This window comes from Plecotus auritus (assembly GCF_963455305.1).
Source record: "Plecotus auritus genome assembly, chromosome: 6".
Classification (NCBI taxonomy): domain Eukaryota; kingdom Metazoa; phylum Chordata; class Mammalia; order Chiroptera; family Vespertilionidae; genus Plecotus; species Plecotus auritus.
Genome location: NC_137773.1, coordinates 143,299,651 through 143,315,559, shown reverse-complemented (window position 1 = coordinate 143,315,559; position 15,909 = coordinate 143,299,651). Strand labels below are relative to the sequence as shown.

Below are 15,909 nucleotides of genomic sequence, written 5' to 3'. Positions count from 1 at the left end.
ACAAAATGGGAGTATGGAGCTGAGGTCTAGGTATGACCAAATGGGATTTGTGGAGCAAGGGAGCTGGAAGCCAGAGGAGGAGGATGTAACTGTAACAAAATGTCTGCATAATAGTGGGTTCGTGGGTGTGAAATACTTCATGAATACTATATGAAATACTTCATAAGCTAAAAGAAAAAAATTACAAGGTATCATGTCAGTGACATAGCACATTAATGGAAGCATTAAAGTGAAGATAATTGGGCCAATTCCTCTCAATATGTTCTTCATGAAATCTGCAAGTTGTGTTCAACTGGTCAGAATTCTTATAGAGCACATCAACACACCTGTGGTACTTCAATGTTCCAAAACATATATAGTATCAGTTTTATCCCATTTAATTCCTCATTTACTGTAATGATTAAAGGCTCATGGGTTATCTGAAAGAAGTAGTTGCAAGCAGCTTAAAATTTTCTCATCATGTCCTTTAAAAGAAATAAGTATTAATTTTCATAATTGATTTTTTAAGCACAAAAAGTAAAAATTTCAAGCATAATGTCACAAAGTTTTTGTCCATTTTAAATGCTCTATCACATAGTTTGATTTTTCTTCATTTTAAGACCCCTTTATCTGGTTCCAAATATATATATATATATATATATATATATATATATATATACACACACACACATATATATATATACATATGTATATATACATATGTATATATATACACACATATATATATATTAATGTATCAATGAACCTTTTTCTTAGATAATTAAGTTTAAAGAGTATGTGTAATTCATGAATGTGAAAAGTTGACTTCACAAGTGTTAACATTCAGTGGTGGCAGCTGCCTGCCCTGGCGGTCCTTGATAGCCCCCTTTTAATAGAGACCCTGAATCACACACAGTTTTTTTTTTTTTTTTTTTTTTTTTTTTTTTTAATATATATATATATATATTTTTTTTTTATTGATTTTATTTTTTTATATATTTTATTGATTTTTTTTACAGAGAGGAAGGGAGAGGGATAGAGAGTTAGAGACATCGATGAGAGAGAAACATCGATCAGCTGCCTCCTGCACACTCACTACTGGTGATGTGCCCGCAACCAAGGTACATGCCCTTGACCGGAATCGAACCTGGGACCCTTCAGTCCCCAGGCCGATGCTTTATCCACTGAGCCAAATCGGCTAGGGCAACACACACAGTTTTAAGCAGTGGTGTAAGCTTGTTCTTTTCTCTTACTCGTTTCCAACAGTTGTCTTCCAAAACATGACACACTTCCTGCTGAAATTGATTTAATCATTATGACCTGGTTGTCAGCCTGGAGAAGCTGACTCAGATGATTGGAGTGTGATGCTCTTTGCCCTTGCACTAAAACAACCTAGACCCGTGGTCAGCAAACTGTGGCTCGCGAGCCACATGCGGCTCTTTGGCCCCTTGAATGTGGCTCTTCCACAAAATACCACAGCCTGGGCGAGTCTATTTTGAAGAAGTGGCATTAGAAGAAGTTTAAGTTTAAAAAATTTGGCTCTCAAAAGAAATTTCAATCGTTGTACTGTTGATATTTGGCTCTGTTGACTAATGAGTTTGCCGACCACTGACCTAGACTACTGTACTTTTGTTCTTTTTAAAAAATGGCAGCTTTCACACACCATGCAATTCACCCATCTAAAGTGTTCTATTCAGTGGTTTTTCGTATATTCACAGAGCTGTGCATCCAGCATCACTAATTCCAGAACATTTTCATCATCCCAAAAAGGAACTCTGCACCCCTTAGCTGCCACCCTGCTGCTCTTCTATCCCTCCCAGCCCTAAGAAACCACTAATCTTTCTATCTGTAGAGTTGCCTGTTCTGGACATTCATATAAATGAAATCATGCAACATGTGATCCTTTGTGACTGGCTTCTTTTACTTAGGGTGTTTTCAAGCTTCATTCATGTGGTAGCATGTTTCAGTACTTCATTCCTTTTTGTTGCTTAATAAGATGGCATTGAATGGATATACCACATTTTTATCCATTCAGCAGATGGTGGATATTTGGGCTGTTTTCACTTTTTTGGCTATCCTATATAATAAAAGGGTAATATGCAAAGTGAACGGCAGAACGACTGGTTGCTATGATGCGCACTGACCACCAGGGGGCAGACGCCCAATGCAGGAGCTGCCCCCAGTGGTCAGTGCACTCCCACAGAGGGAGCTCCACTCAGCCACAAGCCAGGCTGCCGGCTGTGAGCACAGAGGCAGTGGTGGGAGCCTCTCCCGCCTCCTTGGCAGCACTAAGGATGTCAGACTGACAACTTGGGCCCGCTCCCTTGGGCTCCCGGGCTGCCAGAAGGATGTCTGATTGCCCGCTTAGGCCCAAGCCCCCGGGGAGTGGGCCTAAGCTGGCAGGTGAACATCCCCCTAGGGGTCTTAGACTGCAAGAGGGTGCAGGTCAGGCTGAGGGACCCCACCCCCTCCAGTGTACGAATTTTCATGCACTGGGCCTCTAGTTTGGAATAATGCTACTGTGAACATTCATGTGCAAGTTTTTGAATGAACATGTTTCATTTCTTGTGGGTATATACCTAGGAGTGGAATTGCTGGGTCATATAGTAACTATGTTTAACCCTTTGAGAAACTATCAGACTGTTTCCAAAGTGGCTGAGCCCTTTATATTCCCACCAGCAGTCTCCACATCCTCGGGTACTTTTCATTATCTGACTTCGTACCCACCCTGTGGGTGTGAAATGATATCTCATTGTGGTTTTGATTTGCATTTCCTTGATGACTGTGTGTTTTTATTCTAATATCTCTTTTCACCAGCTTTCCTGTCTGTATCCTCCCAAACCAGGCTGTGGCTGTCACATTTCATTATTGCCAATGTGGTTGCCGTACCTAAAAAGCCTTTCAATTCCCTTCTAAAAACTGCTTTTCATCTGCTATGGGCCAGGATCCCATATAACCCAGCTTGTCAGGATTATGTCCAACGTGAGATTAAATGGGTTCTGAATGAGGCCCTGCCATGAAGTAAGGTATGTGCTTGCACTTTGTGACTGCTGATCGAGTAGCTTTGCAATGATTCTGCTTAAAACCACGATTTTATGAAAAAGAAGGAAAGCATAAAGGGAGGGAGGGAGAGAGAGCGAGAAAGAGAAAAAGAAGGAAAAAGGGAAAGAGGGAAGGAAGGAAGAGGGAAGCGTGGCTTTCCACTAGCGGGCTTGTTTGGCCCAAGTCTTAATGCCCTACCTCTCCTTGCTTCATGCCTGGTACCGCTTCACTCCTCTGCACCTTTGCATGTGCTGTTCCTTCTTGCCTGGCAAGCTCTTATTCATTCTTTTATTTAACTCTTTATTAAGGAATGTTTCAACCATAGGCAAAAAAAATGAATAGTATAATAAACCCCAATCAACAATTATCAACATGTGGTCAATCTTTCTTCATCCATACCTGCCCTCCAGTCCCTACTCCCCTCAAACTGGATCCTTTTGAAGCAAATACAAGAGAGCATACATTATCTGTCCACTTTGATTCTTTTATTTATTTATTTTTGGTCAGATGTTCTTTTTATTAAGGTGAAAATCATGTAACATAAAGTTAATCATTTTAGCCTAGCTGGTTTAGCTCAGTGGATAGAGCGTCGGCCTGTGGACTGAAGAGTCCCAGGTTTGATTCCAATCAGGGGCACATGCCTGGGTTGCAGGCTCGATCCCCAGTGGGGGGGCGTGCAGGAGGCAGTCAATCGATGATTCTTATCATTGATGTTTCTATCCCTCCCTCTCCCTTCCTCTCTGAAATCAATTTTATATTTATATATATTTATATATATAAATTTTATATATAGTATATATATACTAGTATATACACATATATTTTTTAAAAATCATTTAAAAAGTGAATGATTGCATATCATTTGATACATTCACAATATTGTGCAACCAGTAGCTCTATCTAGTTTGAAAGGAATTTCATCACCCAAAAGAAAACCCCATATCCCTTAAGCAGTTTCTCCCCTTCAGCCCACCCTCTAACCACCATTCTGGACTCTGTTTCTGTGGCTTTACCTATTCTGGATGTTTCATATAAATAGGAACATCTACTATGTGACCTTAGCATAATGCTTTTAAAACTCATCCACATTGTAGCATGTATCATCACTTCATTCCTTTTTGTGGCTGAATAACATTCAGTTGTATGAATAGACCACATTCTGCTTATCTGTTCATCAAGTGATGGCCCTGTGGGTTGTTTCCACCTTTGGCTATAGAGAATAATGCTGCTATGCACCTGGGTGTGCATGTACTTGTCTGAGTACCTGTTTTCCATCCTTCGGGGGGTATACACCTAGGAGGGAAATTGTTGGGTCACGTGGTAATTCTGAGAGAAGGCGTTATTCTATGTGTAACTTTGGAGGCCATAAGCAGCCTCTCTTCTGTGAAGCCTGCCCTGATTTCCTCACACACATTCATGTGACCCCACATTTGCCTCTCTCTCTCTCTCTCTCTCTCTCTCTCTCTCTCTCTCTCTCTCTCTCTCTCTCTGTTACAGCACCTACCTCACTGCATGGCTTCTACTGGATTATGTGTGGTTTTACCACACTATAACCCTTTGTCTGGTAACTAAGCTCTCTTTCAGAAAACACCCTCCCTCATTCGCGCATCCCATAGTTCCAGTGGAGCTAATCCCCACATGACTCCTGGCTTAAAAGATGGACAAGTGACCCAAGTCGTGCTGGAGTCAGCCTGAGGCTCTTGCTGGCTGTGCTGGGGAAGAGGGACGTTCCCCCTAGGTTTGCTATCTGCACTTGAGCCGCCAGGAGCACAGCCTGCCTAAGCATGAAGTCGAGAGGGAGGGAGGCAAAGCCAAGACATGGAGAAGAGAGTTCCTGGTAAAGCCAGTTGAACTCCTTGGATGCAGCAGCCATGCTTGAACCACCCAGCGTCATGAGCCAGTGAAGTTCCTTTATTGCTGAAGCTAGTCTGAACGGGGTTTTGTCATTTGCAGCCAAGAGACACATGTGATGGTAGACACTAATGGATTGTCTGCCAGTACCCTCCCTTCTGCCTCCCCTCACTTCAGCATGCTGTCTGCATGGGAGTCGCCGTATTCTCACCATCTGGGACTGTCAGGCTTGGGACCGGAGAGAGGTCAGTCCTAGTTCTTGGATCATAGGGGCAGGAAAGTATGAAGTTTGTAAGTGAGAGACCCTAGGCTGGCCAGGAGAGGCGAGATAACACACACCTCAGCACCCAGGGCCCTCGCCCAGCTGCCCTTGGGGCCAGCTGCACGCTATCCCCACTGTCGTTTGATGATGTAACATCTACCAATATACTTCTTACTAATCCCCCCTTTTGGCCCAATCTAATTCAGGCTGTGTTTCTGGCACCTCTCTCCATGTATCTCCCCAAGCTCCTTAAGACACAAGCTGCATGTGTCTGCATGGACACACAGCGCACTTTAGGTGGAGTGTTCATGCATTGTAGGAGCTGTGCTAAGTTATTATGTATGTTGTCTTGTTTAAGCCTCCCAGTATCCCTATTAGATGCCATTTGAAATTTCCAATATTCAGCTATTTTTTTCCTATAAAAACAGCAATTTCATATGGCCCAACCTAACATGAATGAGATTTTTCTGATGAAGCGAAAGAGATGGGGTCTTCCCTGAGGTAAGCCAGGTAGAAATGGTGAAGTTGATGGGCAAGGTAAAGCTTTGGTTCATGACGGAATCCATGTGAAGTACCTAGAACCGTACCTGACGCATAATAAATGCTCAATTAACATAAATGGTGTGGCAATTACTTGGAAGCTCTGCTGCCATATATATATATATATATATATATATATATATATATATATATATATATGCATATATGCTGCGGCTGTAACAAAACGTTGCCATTGCCATGCTTGCTATCACCTTCATACTTCTGCACGTGAAGTTCCCACTGTCCCTCTGTCCACTTCGGATTTCTCTTCTTCCTTCAGTCACCCTCTCTTCTCAGAAGTCTTCCCGGACCAACCTTTCTCCCCTCACTATTTCCCCAAACAGAGCAGTGACGCTGCTTCTCAGCTGTGCTGGGCCTTTGTAACAACTACAGGGTGAGTTGGTGGTGCAGACCTGCTGGACTGTGAGGGGAGCTCGGGGAGGACGAGGCTTCTCTTCTCAGGGACCCCACAGTCTCAATAGATAGGCAATGGCAGGCGCTGTGGGGCACCTATCCGACAAGGGCGCCTCCGGATGCTTCCAGCTCTGGAGAGGGAGATACCAAGTATGAAACGATCAGTGATTGAGGTAGAAATCTCCTGGTTTATGGGGCAAGTACTCAGAGGAAGTTGAGTTTGGAGCGAGGCCAGCATTCCAAGGGTTCCTCCCCACACTTCAAACCCAGCTCTCTGGTGCCACCTGTTGGAGAACTGCTAATTGTTTTACTGATGGGCACCTTCCCTGCCCCCAAAGAATTTGGGAACAAACACTCTTAAATGTTTTAAAGTTGACATTTACAATATAAAAGTTTAAACCGTTGCAAAGGATGTACTGCCCAGGGTATTTTAAATATTGACATTGTAAGGTTAAACTGTTTCATCACTGTAATACAGCCAGTGACTCTAAAGATAGTGATTGAATACTCACTGTCACCCATATGGGAAGTACATGAACAAGCTCTTCCATATTAATGAGGTTTTACCTTATTTTTCTCTTTGAACTTGTGTTCAATTCTACTGTCCCCACAGTTTTAGCCTAATGTAATATGTCCTTATGCCTAAAAGATTCTACTGATCACATCGTCCTACTTCTCTGTAGCAAAAACTAGAAATACAAACTGAAATTTTAAAAATTAAAATTTTTCTGTGACCATAGCCACTAAGTGTTTAAAAATGTTATCCTGTAAAGTTTTAATTACAAATATTAGTATGCAGTTGATCAAAACAACATAAATATATTACAAATGTTGACATTTATTCAGCAAAATATTAGAATGTATTTTATGAGTTGACTGGGTTTCCCCCATTTTGTGTACCAATGGATAAATACTTCTTTTTTCAAGACAGTGTGCAGCTTCATCTCGTCCTAGTTCTCATTCTTACAGGCAAAGCACTCAGCAGTCCCGTGACATAAATAACGAAAAAGAATGGAGGGAGTATGGAGCCGTGTCATGCCAGTATTTTAAATCAATAATATTATATCAACAAGAATTATTTTTTGCTGCAACTGGGTGACAGGTAAATGAGGGTTTATTATACTAGTTCCTCTGCTTTTTCTTTGTTTCCATTTTACTGTACATAGTAAAAGTTAAAGAAATTGTGATTAATCTCTATTAGTTGACAAGAAAATTAGACCCTCCTGTAATTGTGTTGCAAGAAAAAATGGGAACTATGTACTTGGCTGGCTAGGATTTATCTCCCAGTCTTCGGAGCCTTTCTTCTCTCCAGATCCAGCACAAGACTTCCAACTGGCCTTTTGTCAGCCTCAGGCAGGCTGTTTGCCTTTCTCTCCCTAAGCTAGAAGCTTTCTCTAGGAGTGGGTTCGTTTGAAGACTGTGGTGGGTGACCCATTTCCCCAAAGGCCTGGAGAAATGGGTCAGGCCCAGAAGGAAAGAAAGATTCTATCTCAGAATACAAGTGCATTCTATCTCCCCTCCAGCCTCTCCCATGCACCCTGCCCAGAACCTGGCACTTCTCAGCGAGAGAACAAGGGGCCTGCCCAGGGGCACGTGGTTAAGAAGGGTGAGGCCGGAACTATTTCCATCCATCTTCTGCGAGATATTTCCGCCCAGGAAAGCTTAATTGAAGTGAATTAATTTCTTTCTTTTTTTAAAAAAAAATCCTCTTCCGAGAATGTGTTTTTGTTTTGTTTTTAATTGACTTTAGAGAGAGAGGAAAGGAGAGAGAAACGTGGATCGGTAGGCACCCCAACTGGGGGTTGAATCCACAACCTAGGTATGTACCCTGACCTGGAATCGAACCTGCAACCTTTTGGAGTCCAGGAGGGCGCGTCAACCAACTGAACCGCCAGTCCAGAGTGCAAATTCATTTCAATTAAAACAAAAGCAAACAATTAAATGTGATAGTGGAGTGGGATGGGTAGAGCAGGGGTAGGGGTAACACTATAAAAGACCTCCTTGGGCATTATGCTAAGTGAAATAAGCCAGGCAGTGAAAGAAAAATACCACATGATCTCACTCATTTATGGATGATAAAGAACATTATAACCTGATGAACAAAAAGATAGATACAGAGGCAGAGAAGCATTGAACACACTGTCAAATTACAGCGGGAAAGCTGGGGAGTGTTGGAGCCCATTTCCCCAGGCCTTTGGGGAGTGTTTGGTAAGAGATCAACTGAAGGACTTGTATGCATGTATATAAGCATAACCAATGAACACAAGACACTGGGGAGGTGGGGTGAGGGCATATGCGGGGGCGGGGGGGGGGGGGGGTAGCGGAGGCCGGGGCAAGGTCAATGGGGGGAGAAAGGAGACATATGTACTACTATTTGTAATACTTTAAACAAACAAACAAAAAAACACAAAAAAAAAGACCTCCTTGGGACAACTGGAAATATTTGCATACAGTTTTGCAGATTAAGTAATGGTATTGCACCATAATTGAATCACCTGATTTTGAAAACTCTGCTGTGGTTGTGTAATAGAATGTCCTTGTTCTTGGGAAATACACACGGAATCGTTTAGGGGTCAAGGTGCATCACATCTGCAACTTTCTCTTTGATGCTTGGAGGGGGACTTGAACATGCAGAGAGGGGGGTCAAAATGCTAAAACTTGGTGAATTAGGTTAAGAGTGTCCAAGCGTTCTCGGTACTGTTCTCACAACTTTGTAACGGAAATTATTTCAAAACAAACTCTGACGCGGCAAGCCTGGTCTCTGTCACCACCTGGTGGCTATTGCGGGGAGCGCATCCTAGGGCCGGAGACCTTTAAACTCCCCGCCTCAGGCAGCGGCTCCCAACTTCCCTCTGTCCAGAGCAGGGGTCCTCAAACTTTTTAAACAGGGGGCCAGGCCAGTTCACTGTCCCTCTGACCGTTGGAGGGCCAGACTATAGTTTAAAAAAAAAACTATGAACAAATTCCTATGCGCACTGCGGGCCCGGGACGAGTCGGCTGCTAAACAGGACAGGCAGCGGCACCGGGCGGGCCAATAAATGTCCTCGGTGGGCCGCATGTGGCCCGCAGGCCATAGTTTGAGGACCCCTGGTCCAGAGCGTTCCTGGCTGGCCAGGGTTGATTTCGCTTCGTAGTTAGGTCCGTCTGACGTTGTGAGCCACTGCAGGCACATCTCTTGTGCAACCAAAGTGAAGGCACATTAATCTTGGTTTGAGAGAAGTCAGGATTTCAGGGCTTCCAACCCAGAGGCTTTCTACGACGAGGGAAACTGAGGCCCAGCGAGGGCCAGTGCTTGAGCATGACTAAAACCAAGTCTTCCTGCCTCCTTTTCTTCTCAAAAAGCAGCTGGTTGCAGACGCTCAAACCCGGCCCTCCCCTAGAGTCTGGGCTCCCAACAGGACTCTCCCCCTCTCTCTCTCTTTCTCTCTCTCTCTCTCTCTCTCTCTCTCTCTCTCTCTCTCTCTCTCTCTCTCTCCTCACCTCCTACTATCCATATGCTGCACCCACCAGACACACTCTCCCATCTTCCCGCCTTGCCCTCGCGGTTCCTTTGCCCCAGCTCCCCACCACCCGGAGGCCTTAGATGCCCACTGAACTTCGTGAGCCCTGTCTACCCGTTTTCCCAAGTACATGCACTTCTAAGTCGCTGACGTCTTGCTGTGCACCCGCTTCCTGGCGGGAATGGGGGCTCCGTGGACAGCACCTGCCTGTCTGGTTTCCCTGAGGTCCACAGTGCCTGGCAGAGCGGGGGCTCTGGCAAGGGCGGGAGTGTTTGTCCCTGGTTCCTTTATTCCCCAGCTTTGCTCCTGGGCGACCATCCACCAGGGAGTGTCCCCTCCCAGGGCATCTGTGGTTTTGGAGGGGCTGAAGGCTACAAGGGGGAAATGGGTGTGTTTGTGGGCCTTCTCTCTGGTGACAGCGTGCACTGTCGGAGAAAAGAGTGCGACACTGCGGAGCGAGGGGTGCTGAGGGGCTCCAGGGCACTCACAACGGGATGCCAGGCTCAGACATCCCAGGAGAGCGGTCCCATCCCGTCCAGTGTGGGGACCTCGCCTTTCCAAGCGAGGAGGGACAGCTCAGGCTGGAGATTCTCCGAGCGAAATCTACAGACCCACACCCCCACCCCCCACTCCCACTCAGCCCCCTCCCCTCCCGGCCCTACTGGCAGACCTGGCTCCACTGCGGATCCCACCCCTGAGACAATGGCAGAGGCGGGGCTGGAGTGGACATGGGAACAATAGTCACCCCCTTACCCCTACCCCTCAGCTTCCGGCCTTTCTCAGCCGCAGCCAGGCGCTGGAGGGGAGGGGACCGGAGTCTGAGCCCACCGAGCTCTGCCCACAGCGGCTGTCCTAGGGGCCAGGGGTCCACTCCGACCCAACCCTGTCCCCAGGTGGCCTGGCAAGGGGAATGGTTGCTTTTTAAAACTTTTTTTTAAAAAATTGAGGTAATATTTACAAAAAGGGAAATGGACAAATCTCATTGTGAACTATGATGCATTTGTTTGTTTGTCTTTTCAGAGGTCCACACATTGATTTTAGGCCACATAGGTCTGTCACTCATCTCTGCTCTTGCAGCACCAGAGCCATCTAAAAACAAGCGATCGTCCCAACGTCCCGATAAAGCTGAACACCAAGTTAGAGCTCCTATCCTGTAAGCTGCTGACTTTTCCCATTTGAAAACGTAACCACCTTGAAGTCATACAAAATTTGCCAACCTCATTTCATGAAATCTGACAAGAGCTTGCAACACAATTCCAGGAGACCTAGATTTCTATAGAACTTGGTTCTAACTTGACATGATAAATAAGCTCAGACAATGCTTTGCTTCCGGCTGTATTAGTCCCTTTTTATTCTTTTGGTAATCTCTTCCAGTTAACTACTTCTGTTTGTAGGTGACAAAATGTCTAAGGAACCCACGTCCAATGTTGGCTGCTGTGAGCATGGTCTTTTCCCTTTGCTTCAACTCAGAATTAAGACTTTTGATTCTTGTTTTGGGTTTTGTTTTTGTTTTTTCTCCCCAGTCTCAGAAGTAGTTTCCATTGCAGACAGTCTGCATGCTTTATAATAGTGGTCCACAACCAGGCTCTAGCACAGCCGTGGGCAAACTACGGCCCGCGGGCCGGATCCGGCCCGTTCGGCTGTTCTATCCGGCCCGCGGAGCCGAAAGAGCGGAGGGTTCTCTTGCTCTCCCCTCCGCTCCTTTACTTTGAATTTATATTAGTTCACACAAACACTCCATCCATGCTTTTGTTCCGGCCCTCCAGTCCAGTTTAAGAACCCATTGTGGCCCTCGAGTCAAAATGTTTGCCCACCCCTGCTCTAGCGTCTCCAGGCTAAGAAGCATTAAACTAAGAGGCATTCTCTCAAATGAGTTTAAATGCATTGTATTTTGAGACAACCTACAGGACATGTTTTTTCTTAAGAACAATGCCTCCACTCCAAATAAATCAAGGTCACAATAAATGAAGAGCTCACGATACCATCATCAGTCCCATGTGTCCTGGTCCTGGTGTGTGGATGAAAAGCAGCAGCCAGTTATGATGACAGGTGATGGGTCCAAACTGCCAAACTTGTTAACATGTTTCCACTTCTACACCCTTCTTAAAGAAAACCATATATGGGGTCATACCATCCTCACGGTAGCCCAGCAGAGCCACCCGGCCATCTGGATTCATGTTTTCACAGTAAAGAACTGGTAGTTTTTGGAATTGGCAAGGATGTGCTTGATCTGTTCTGCAGCCCCTGTCATAAAAGGCTTTACTCTTTCTGGTCTCTGCTCTTCACGTTTCCCTTTGATTGATTTCATGTCATCTTTGATGCACTTCTTGTAGGCTTCTTCTGGTTCCCTGCAAATGATGGTTTGTGACAACAATATCCACGCCAGTGATGACTGTGTTTTCGGGTACCTTGGCCCTCAGGGCCTTCAGCTGATTGGAGGCATTTCCACCAATCAGCCATTCATCACTGTTACCCTCTGTCCTACTGACCATCTTCCCTCTTCCTCCAGGCACAGCCCTGTCTGCGATCTCCCGGGTCTTGTAGATATCAGAGAACATCTCATCATGGCTGGTGAGGTCCTGGTAGATGATCATGATGGATGGCGGCTGGAAGGAAACGGGTGGCACTGCCTTAGCAGGAGCTCAGAGCGAGTGCCCTGCCGCCGGAGCGGCGCTGTGTGCGTGTTTTGGGGGTGGGAAGCGGGGAGGGCGGAGAAGCTCTGATGAGTTTATACACGTTTGTACCCTGTAACCAGTTCTCAGAACAAGGGAGAACATTCCCAGCTCCAAGAAGTTCCTGGTGCCCTTTCCCAGTCAATCCCTGACCCCAATCCCAGCCCCTAACCATCACTGATCAGATTTTTCTCTACAGTATGAAGACTTTAGATTCTGACTTTGAGATCCATACTTTTGGATTTTTTTTTTGTTGTTAATCCTCACCTCCATTGATTTTTAAGGGGAGTGGAAGAGAGAGGGAAAGACAGAGAAACATCAATGTGAGAGAAACACATCGATTGGTTGCCTCCTGCACACACCTGAGTAGGGCCTGGGCCAGGGAGGAGCCTGCAACCTAGGTACCTGCCCTTGACTGGAATCAAACCAAGGACCCTTTGGTCTGCAGGCCAACGCTCTATCCACTGAGCCAAGCCAGCTAGGGCCATGTTGCTTTGTATATTAGTAGTCCATTTTTTATTACCCCATTGTATGACTGTATGTACCTTTATTTATTTATCTATTCACTAGCTGTGGGACATTGGGTTGTTTCCAGTTTAGGGCAACTATTAATCGGCCTAAACATTTGTGTACAGGTTTTTGTGTGGTTGTGTGTTTTCATTTTATTTCAATACCTAGGGGTAGGATTGCTGGGTTGCATAAGTCTACACTTGACTTTTAAAAGAAACCACCAAATGGTCTTCCAGAGTGGCTACAGCATTTCACACACACAAATACTGCACCCTCCCCCCAGCAGTGTATGAGAGCTCCCATGGCTCCACATCCTTGCCAACACTTGGTGTTGTGAGTCTTTTAAATGTCAGCTCCTTCGGTGGGTGTGGAGTCGTCTCAAGAGACTTTATGGACTAAATCAGGGAGCAACACCCAGAGCAGAGAGAAAAGGGAAGAGAGGAAGGTTGGTGAGGTCATGGGTCAGATGGTGCTTAGTCTGCTTGAGCTGCCATAACAAAGAACCACCGGTTTAACCACAGAAATTTCTTTCCTCACAGTTCTGGAGTCCCGAAGTCCAAAATCAAGGTGTCAGCAGGTTTGGTTTCTTCTGAGGTCTCTCTTTGGTCTGGAGATAGCCACCTTCTTGCTGTGTCCTCACATGGTCTTTCCCGTGTCTGAACACGTCTCTCCTTATAAGGACACTAGCCCTATTAGACGAGGGCGCATCCATATGCCCTCATGTTAACGTCATCACCTCTTCAGAGACCCTGTCTCCAAATACTGTCACATTCTGAGGTACTTCAACATATATTTTTGGTGTGTGTGTCGGGGGGTACAGTTTCGCTCATAACAGATGGCTTTAGCTATCAGGGAGGTGGGCGCCTTCGTGAGTGTTGAGCTAGAAGAGAGGAGATGTGGTTTGCATGTTAATAGGATCCCTCTGATGCCAAAGCCCAGAACAGTCTGCAGGGAGTGATGGGGAGAATGGTGAGGAGACTACTGCCATAGGCTGGAGGCCGGTAGCTGGACCTGGGTGGTAGGGTCGGTGGGGATAGGGATCAGACTCTTGTTATGTTTGAGAGGTGGAGCAGCAGGTTTCCCAAAGGAGGGAAGAATGGATGTGGCTGGAGAGGGAGGAGAACATGAGGGGCATGAGGGTTGGGCTGAAGGAGGTGCCAGCTTCTCCTTGCTTCCAGCCTGATTCCTTATCTACTAAGTGCCTATTGTATGCAGCTTGCCCCTGTGGGTGAGGAAGGAGAGGCCTGGGGGCCAGAATCCAGGCCACAAAGGGTGCTGACTCGGGCCTTCTGCTCCTCCGGCCCTTCCTCCTTCCTCCTGGCTGTGGAGCCTGACCCCCTCTTGGACAAACATCTTGTGGCCGTTTCCGCCTCGCCTGCCCGGAGCCCCAGCCTGGCCTGAACAAACACTCGGGACCTGTGCTCCTGGCCTCAGCTCTGGGAAAATCCCGGCCAGGGGCTGTTCAGGTCAACCCTGGGGAGAGTGGGAAGGAGGAGGCACCGGCCCCTGGGTCTGCGGGGCCTGCCCTGGGGGCCTCCTCCTGCTTCTGAAGCCCCAGCGGAGTGCTTGGGCTTCAGCTTCCCCATCCGTAAAATGGGCCTAATTCTAACCACCTGAGAGGACTGTAGGCCGATGGAAAGCACCTCACTGGCCTGGCACCTTGAGGGGGTGACGCTCCCCACAAAGTTGTGAGAGGCCTGGGGGAGTAGGTCTCCAAGGGACCATAGTGCTAGACGGGCCAGATTTTACCTTCCCTCCTGTGACCGCCCCATTCTTGTTCCCATTCTGAAGTGGCCCATGGGACTGCCCCTCCAGTCCTGTTCCTGTCACTTCAGAGCCTCCTGGTGTTCCTGTCGGAAATTGGGAACCAAGCCAAGGGTGGGGGCAGCAGTGGACATTCCGGACAGGGTAAAATCTGTGAAAATGGACTTTGAGGAGTGAGCTCCCTGTCCCTGGAGGCGTGAGCAGAGACAGCTGAATGTGGAGGAGGTGACCTCACCAACATTTCCTCATTATTTGTTTCGAGAGCCCTGTGAAGTGGGCAAGCTAGCGGGTTCTGGGGTCAGAAAGACTCAGATACAAATCCTTGCTCTGCTGTGTGACCAGGCCCTCAGCTCTCTGAGGGGCGCTGCTCTACCTGCTCAGCTGCTTGGGGAGTAAGTGACTCTATTAGGGAAGAGCGCCAGCACCCGCAGCTGCCTGCGTGGAGGTGCGTGGAGGTGCTTGCCCCCTCCGTGGCTGAGGGAGACAGGTCTCCCTGCTCCACCTCGCTGGGGTTCCTGACTGGCCCACAATTCAAGCCCCCTCCTTGAGAACTTTGCCAGATAAAGCCTTTCCAGCTGGGGTTTGATTTTGTTTTTGTTTTCCAGGAAGGATCTGGGAGCAGAAACAATGAAATAATTTTTTTTCCTTCCTAGCAGTTTCTCCTCATCTGAGAGCTGCGGGGCTGGATTCCCACTTTGCTTTCCGGTGTTGGTATTCCGAGGAGCTGCCAGGAGAGGATGAGTGTGGGCGGGGGAGGTCAGGGGGGGACTGGGTAGGAGGTGGAGTGGGAGGGGGAAGTGGTCTAGGCAGGGCAAACATTAGGAAAAGACCTCATGTGCTCCTTTCTGCCTGTGAATCATTGTATGTGCTGTCCCCCTCCCACCCCACACCTGGCCCCATTGGTAGCTCCAGTGCCTCCTTGAAGCAACACCTCCTCCAGGAAGCCCTCCCTGATCACCCCCACCAGGACTGAACTGGTGTCAGCAGCACCTTCCTGCTCTTATTAAGTTATAATCGACCTTCCACTGTGGGCTGGTTGTGTTGGTGTAGGGTCGTCTCCTCTGCATGAGACTCTGAGCTCAGCACAGGGCCCAAAGATGGCCCTCAGTGGATACCAGCTGAGTAGAGCATGGAAACGGGGACGCAGTCCCTGCACCATGGTCCTCACTGATTGCTCAAGGGTCTTGATCTGGCGGGGGGGGGGGGGGGGGCGCGGGGAAAGCAAAAGGGGAGAATCAGGTTCAGATGGGAGGTCCAGGGGGTGGGGGGGTGCAGCAGGTATAGGCACAGAGCGGGTGCGGATGGGACAGCGCCCAAGGCTGTGTGATTTTGGGCGGCGAGTTCTCTCAGCTTGTTTCCTTATTTGTAAAATGGG

At 47.2% G+C, this 15,909-nt stretch overlaps 1 pseudogene across 1 annotated transcript; it reads right to left on the bottom strand.

Annotated features, from left to right (window-relative positions):
* Positions 1–11,663: 11,663 nt before the first annotated feature.
* LOC308251932 (translationally-controlled tumor protein-like) lies at positions 11,664–12,182 on the bottom strand (annotated as a pseudogene). The gene has a single exon. The product of its transcript is annotated as a translationally-controlled tumor protein-like (transcript).
* Positions 12,183–15,909: the final 3,727 nt, after the last annotated feature.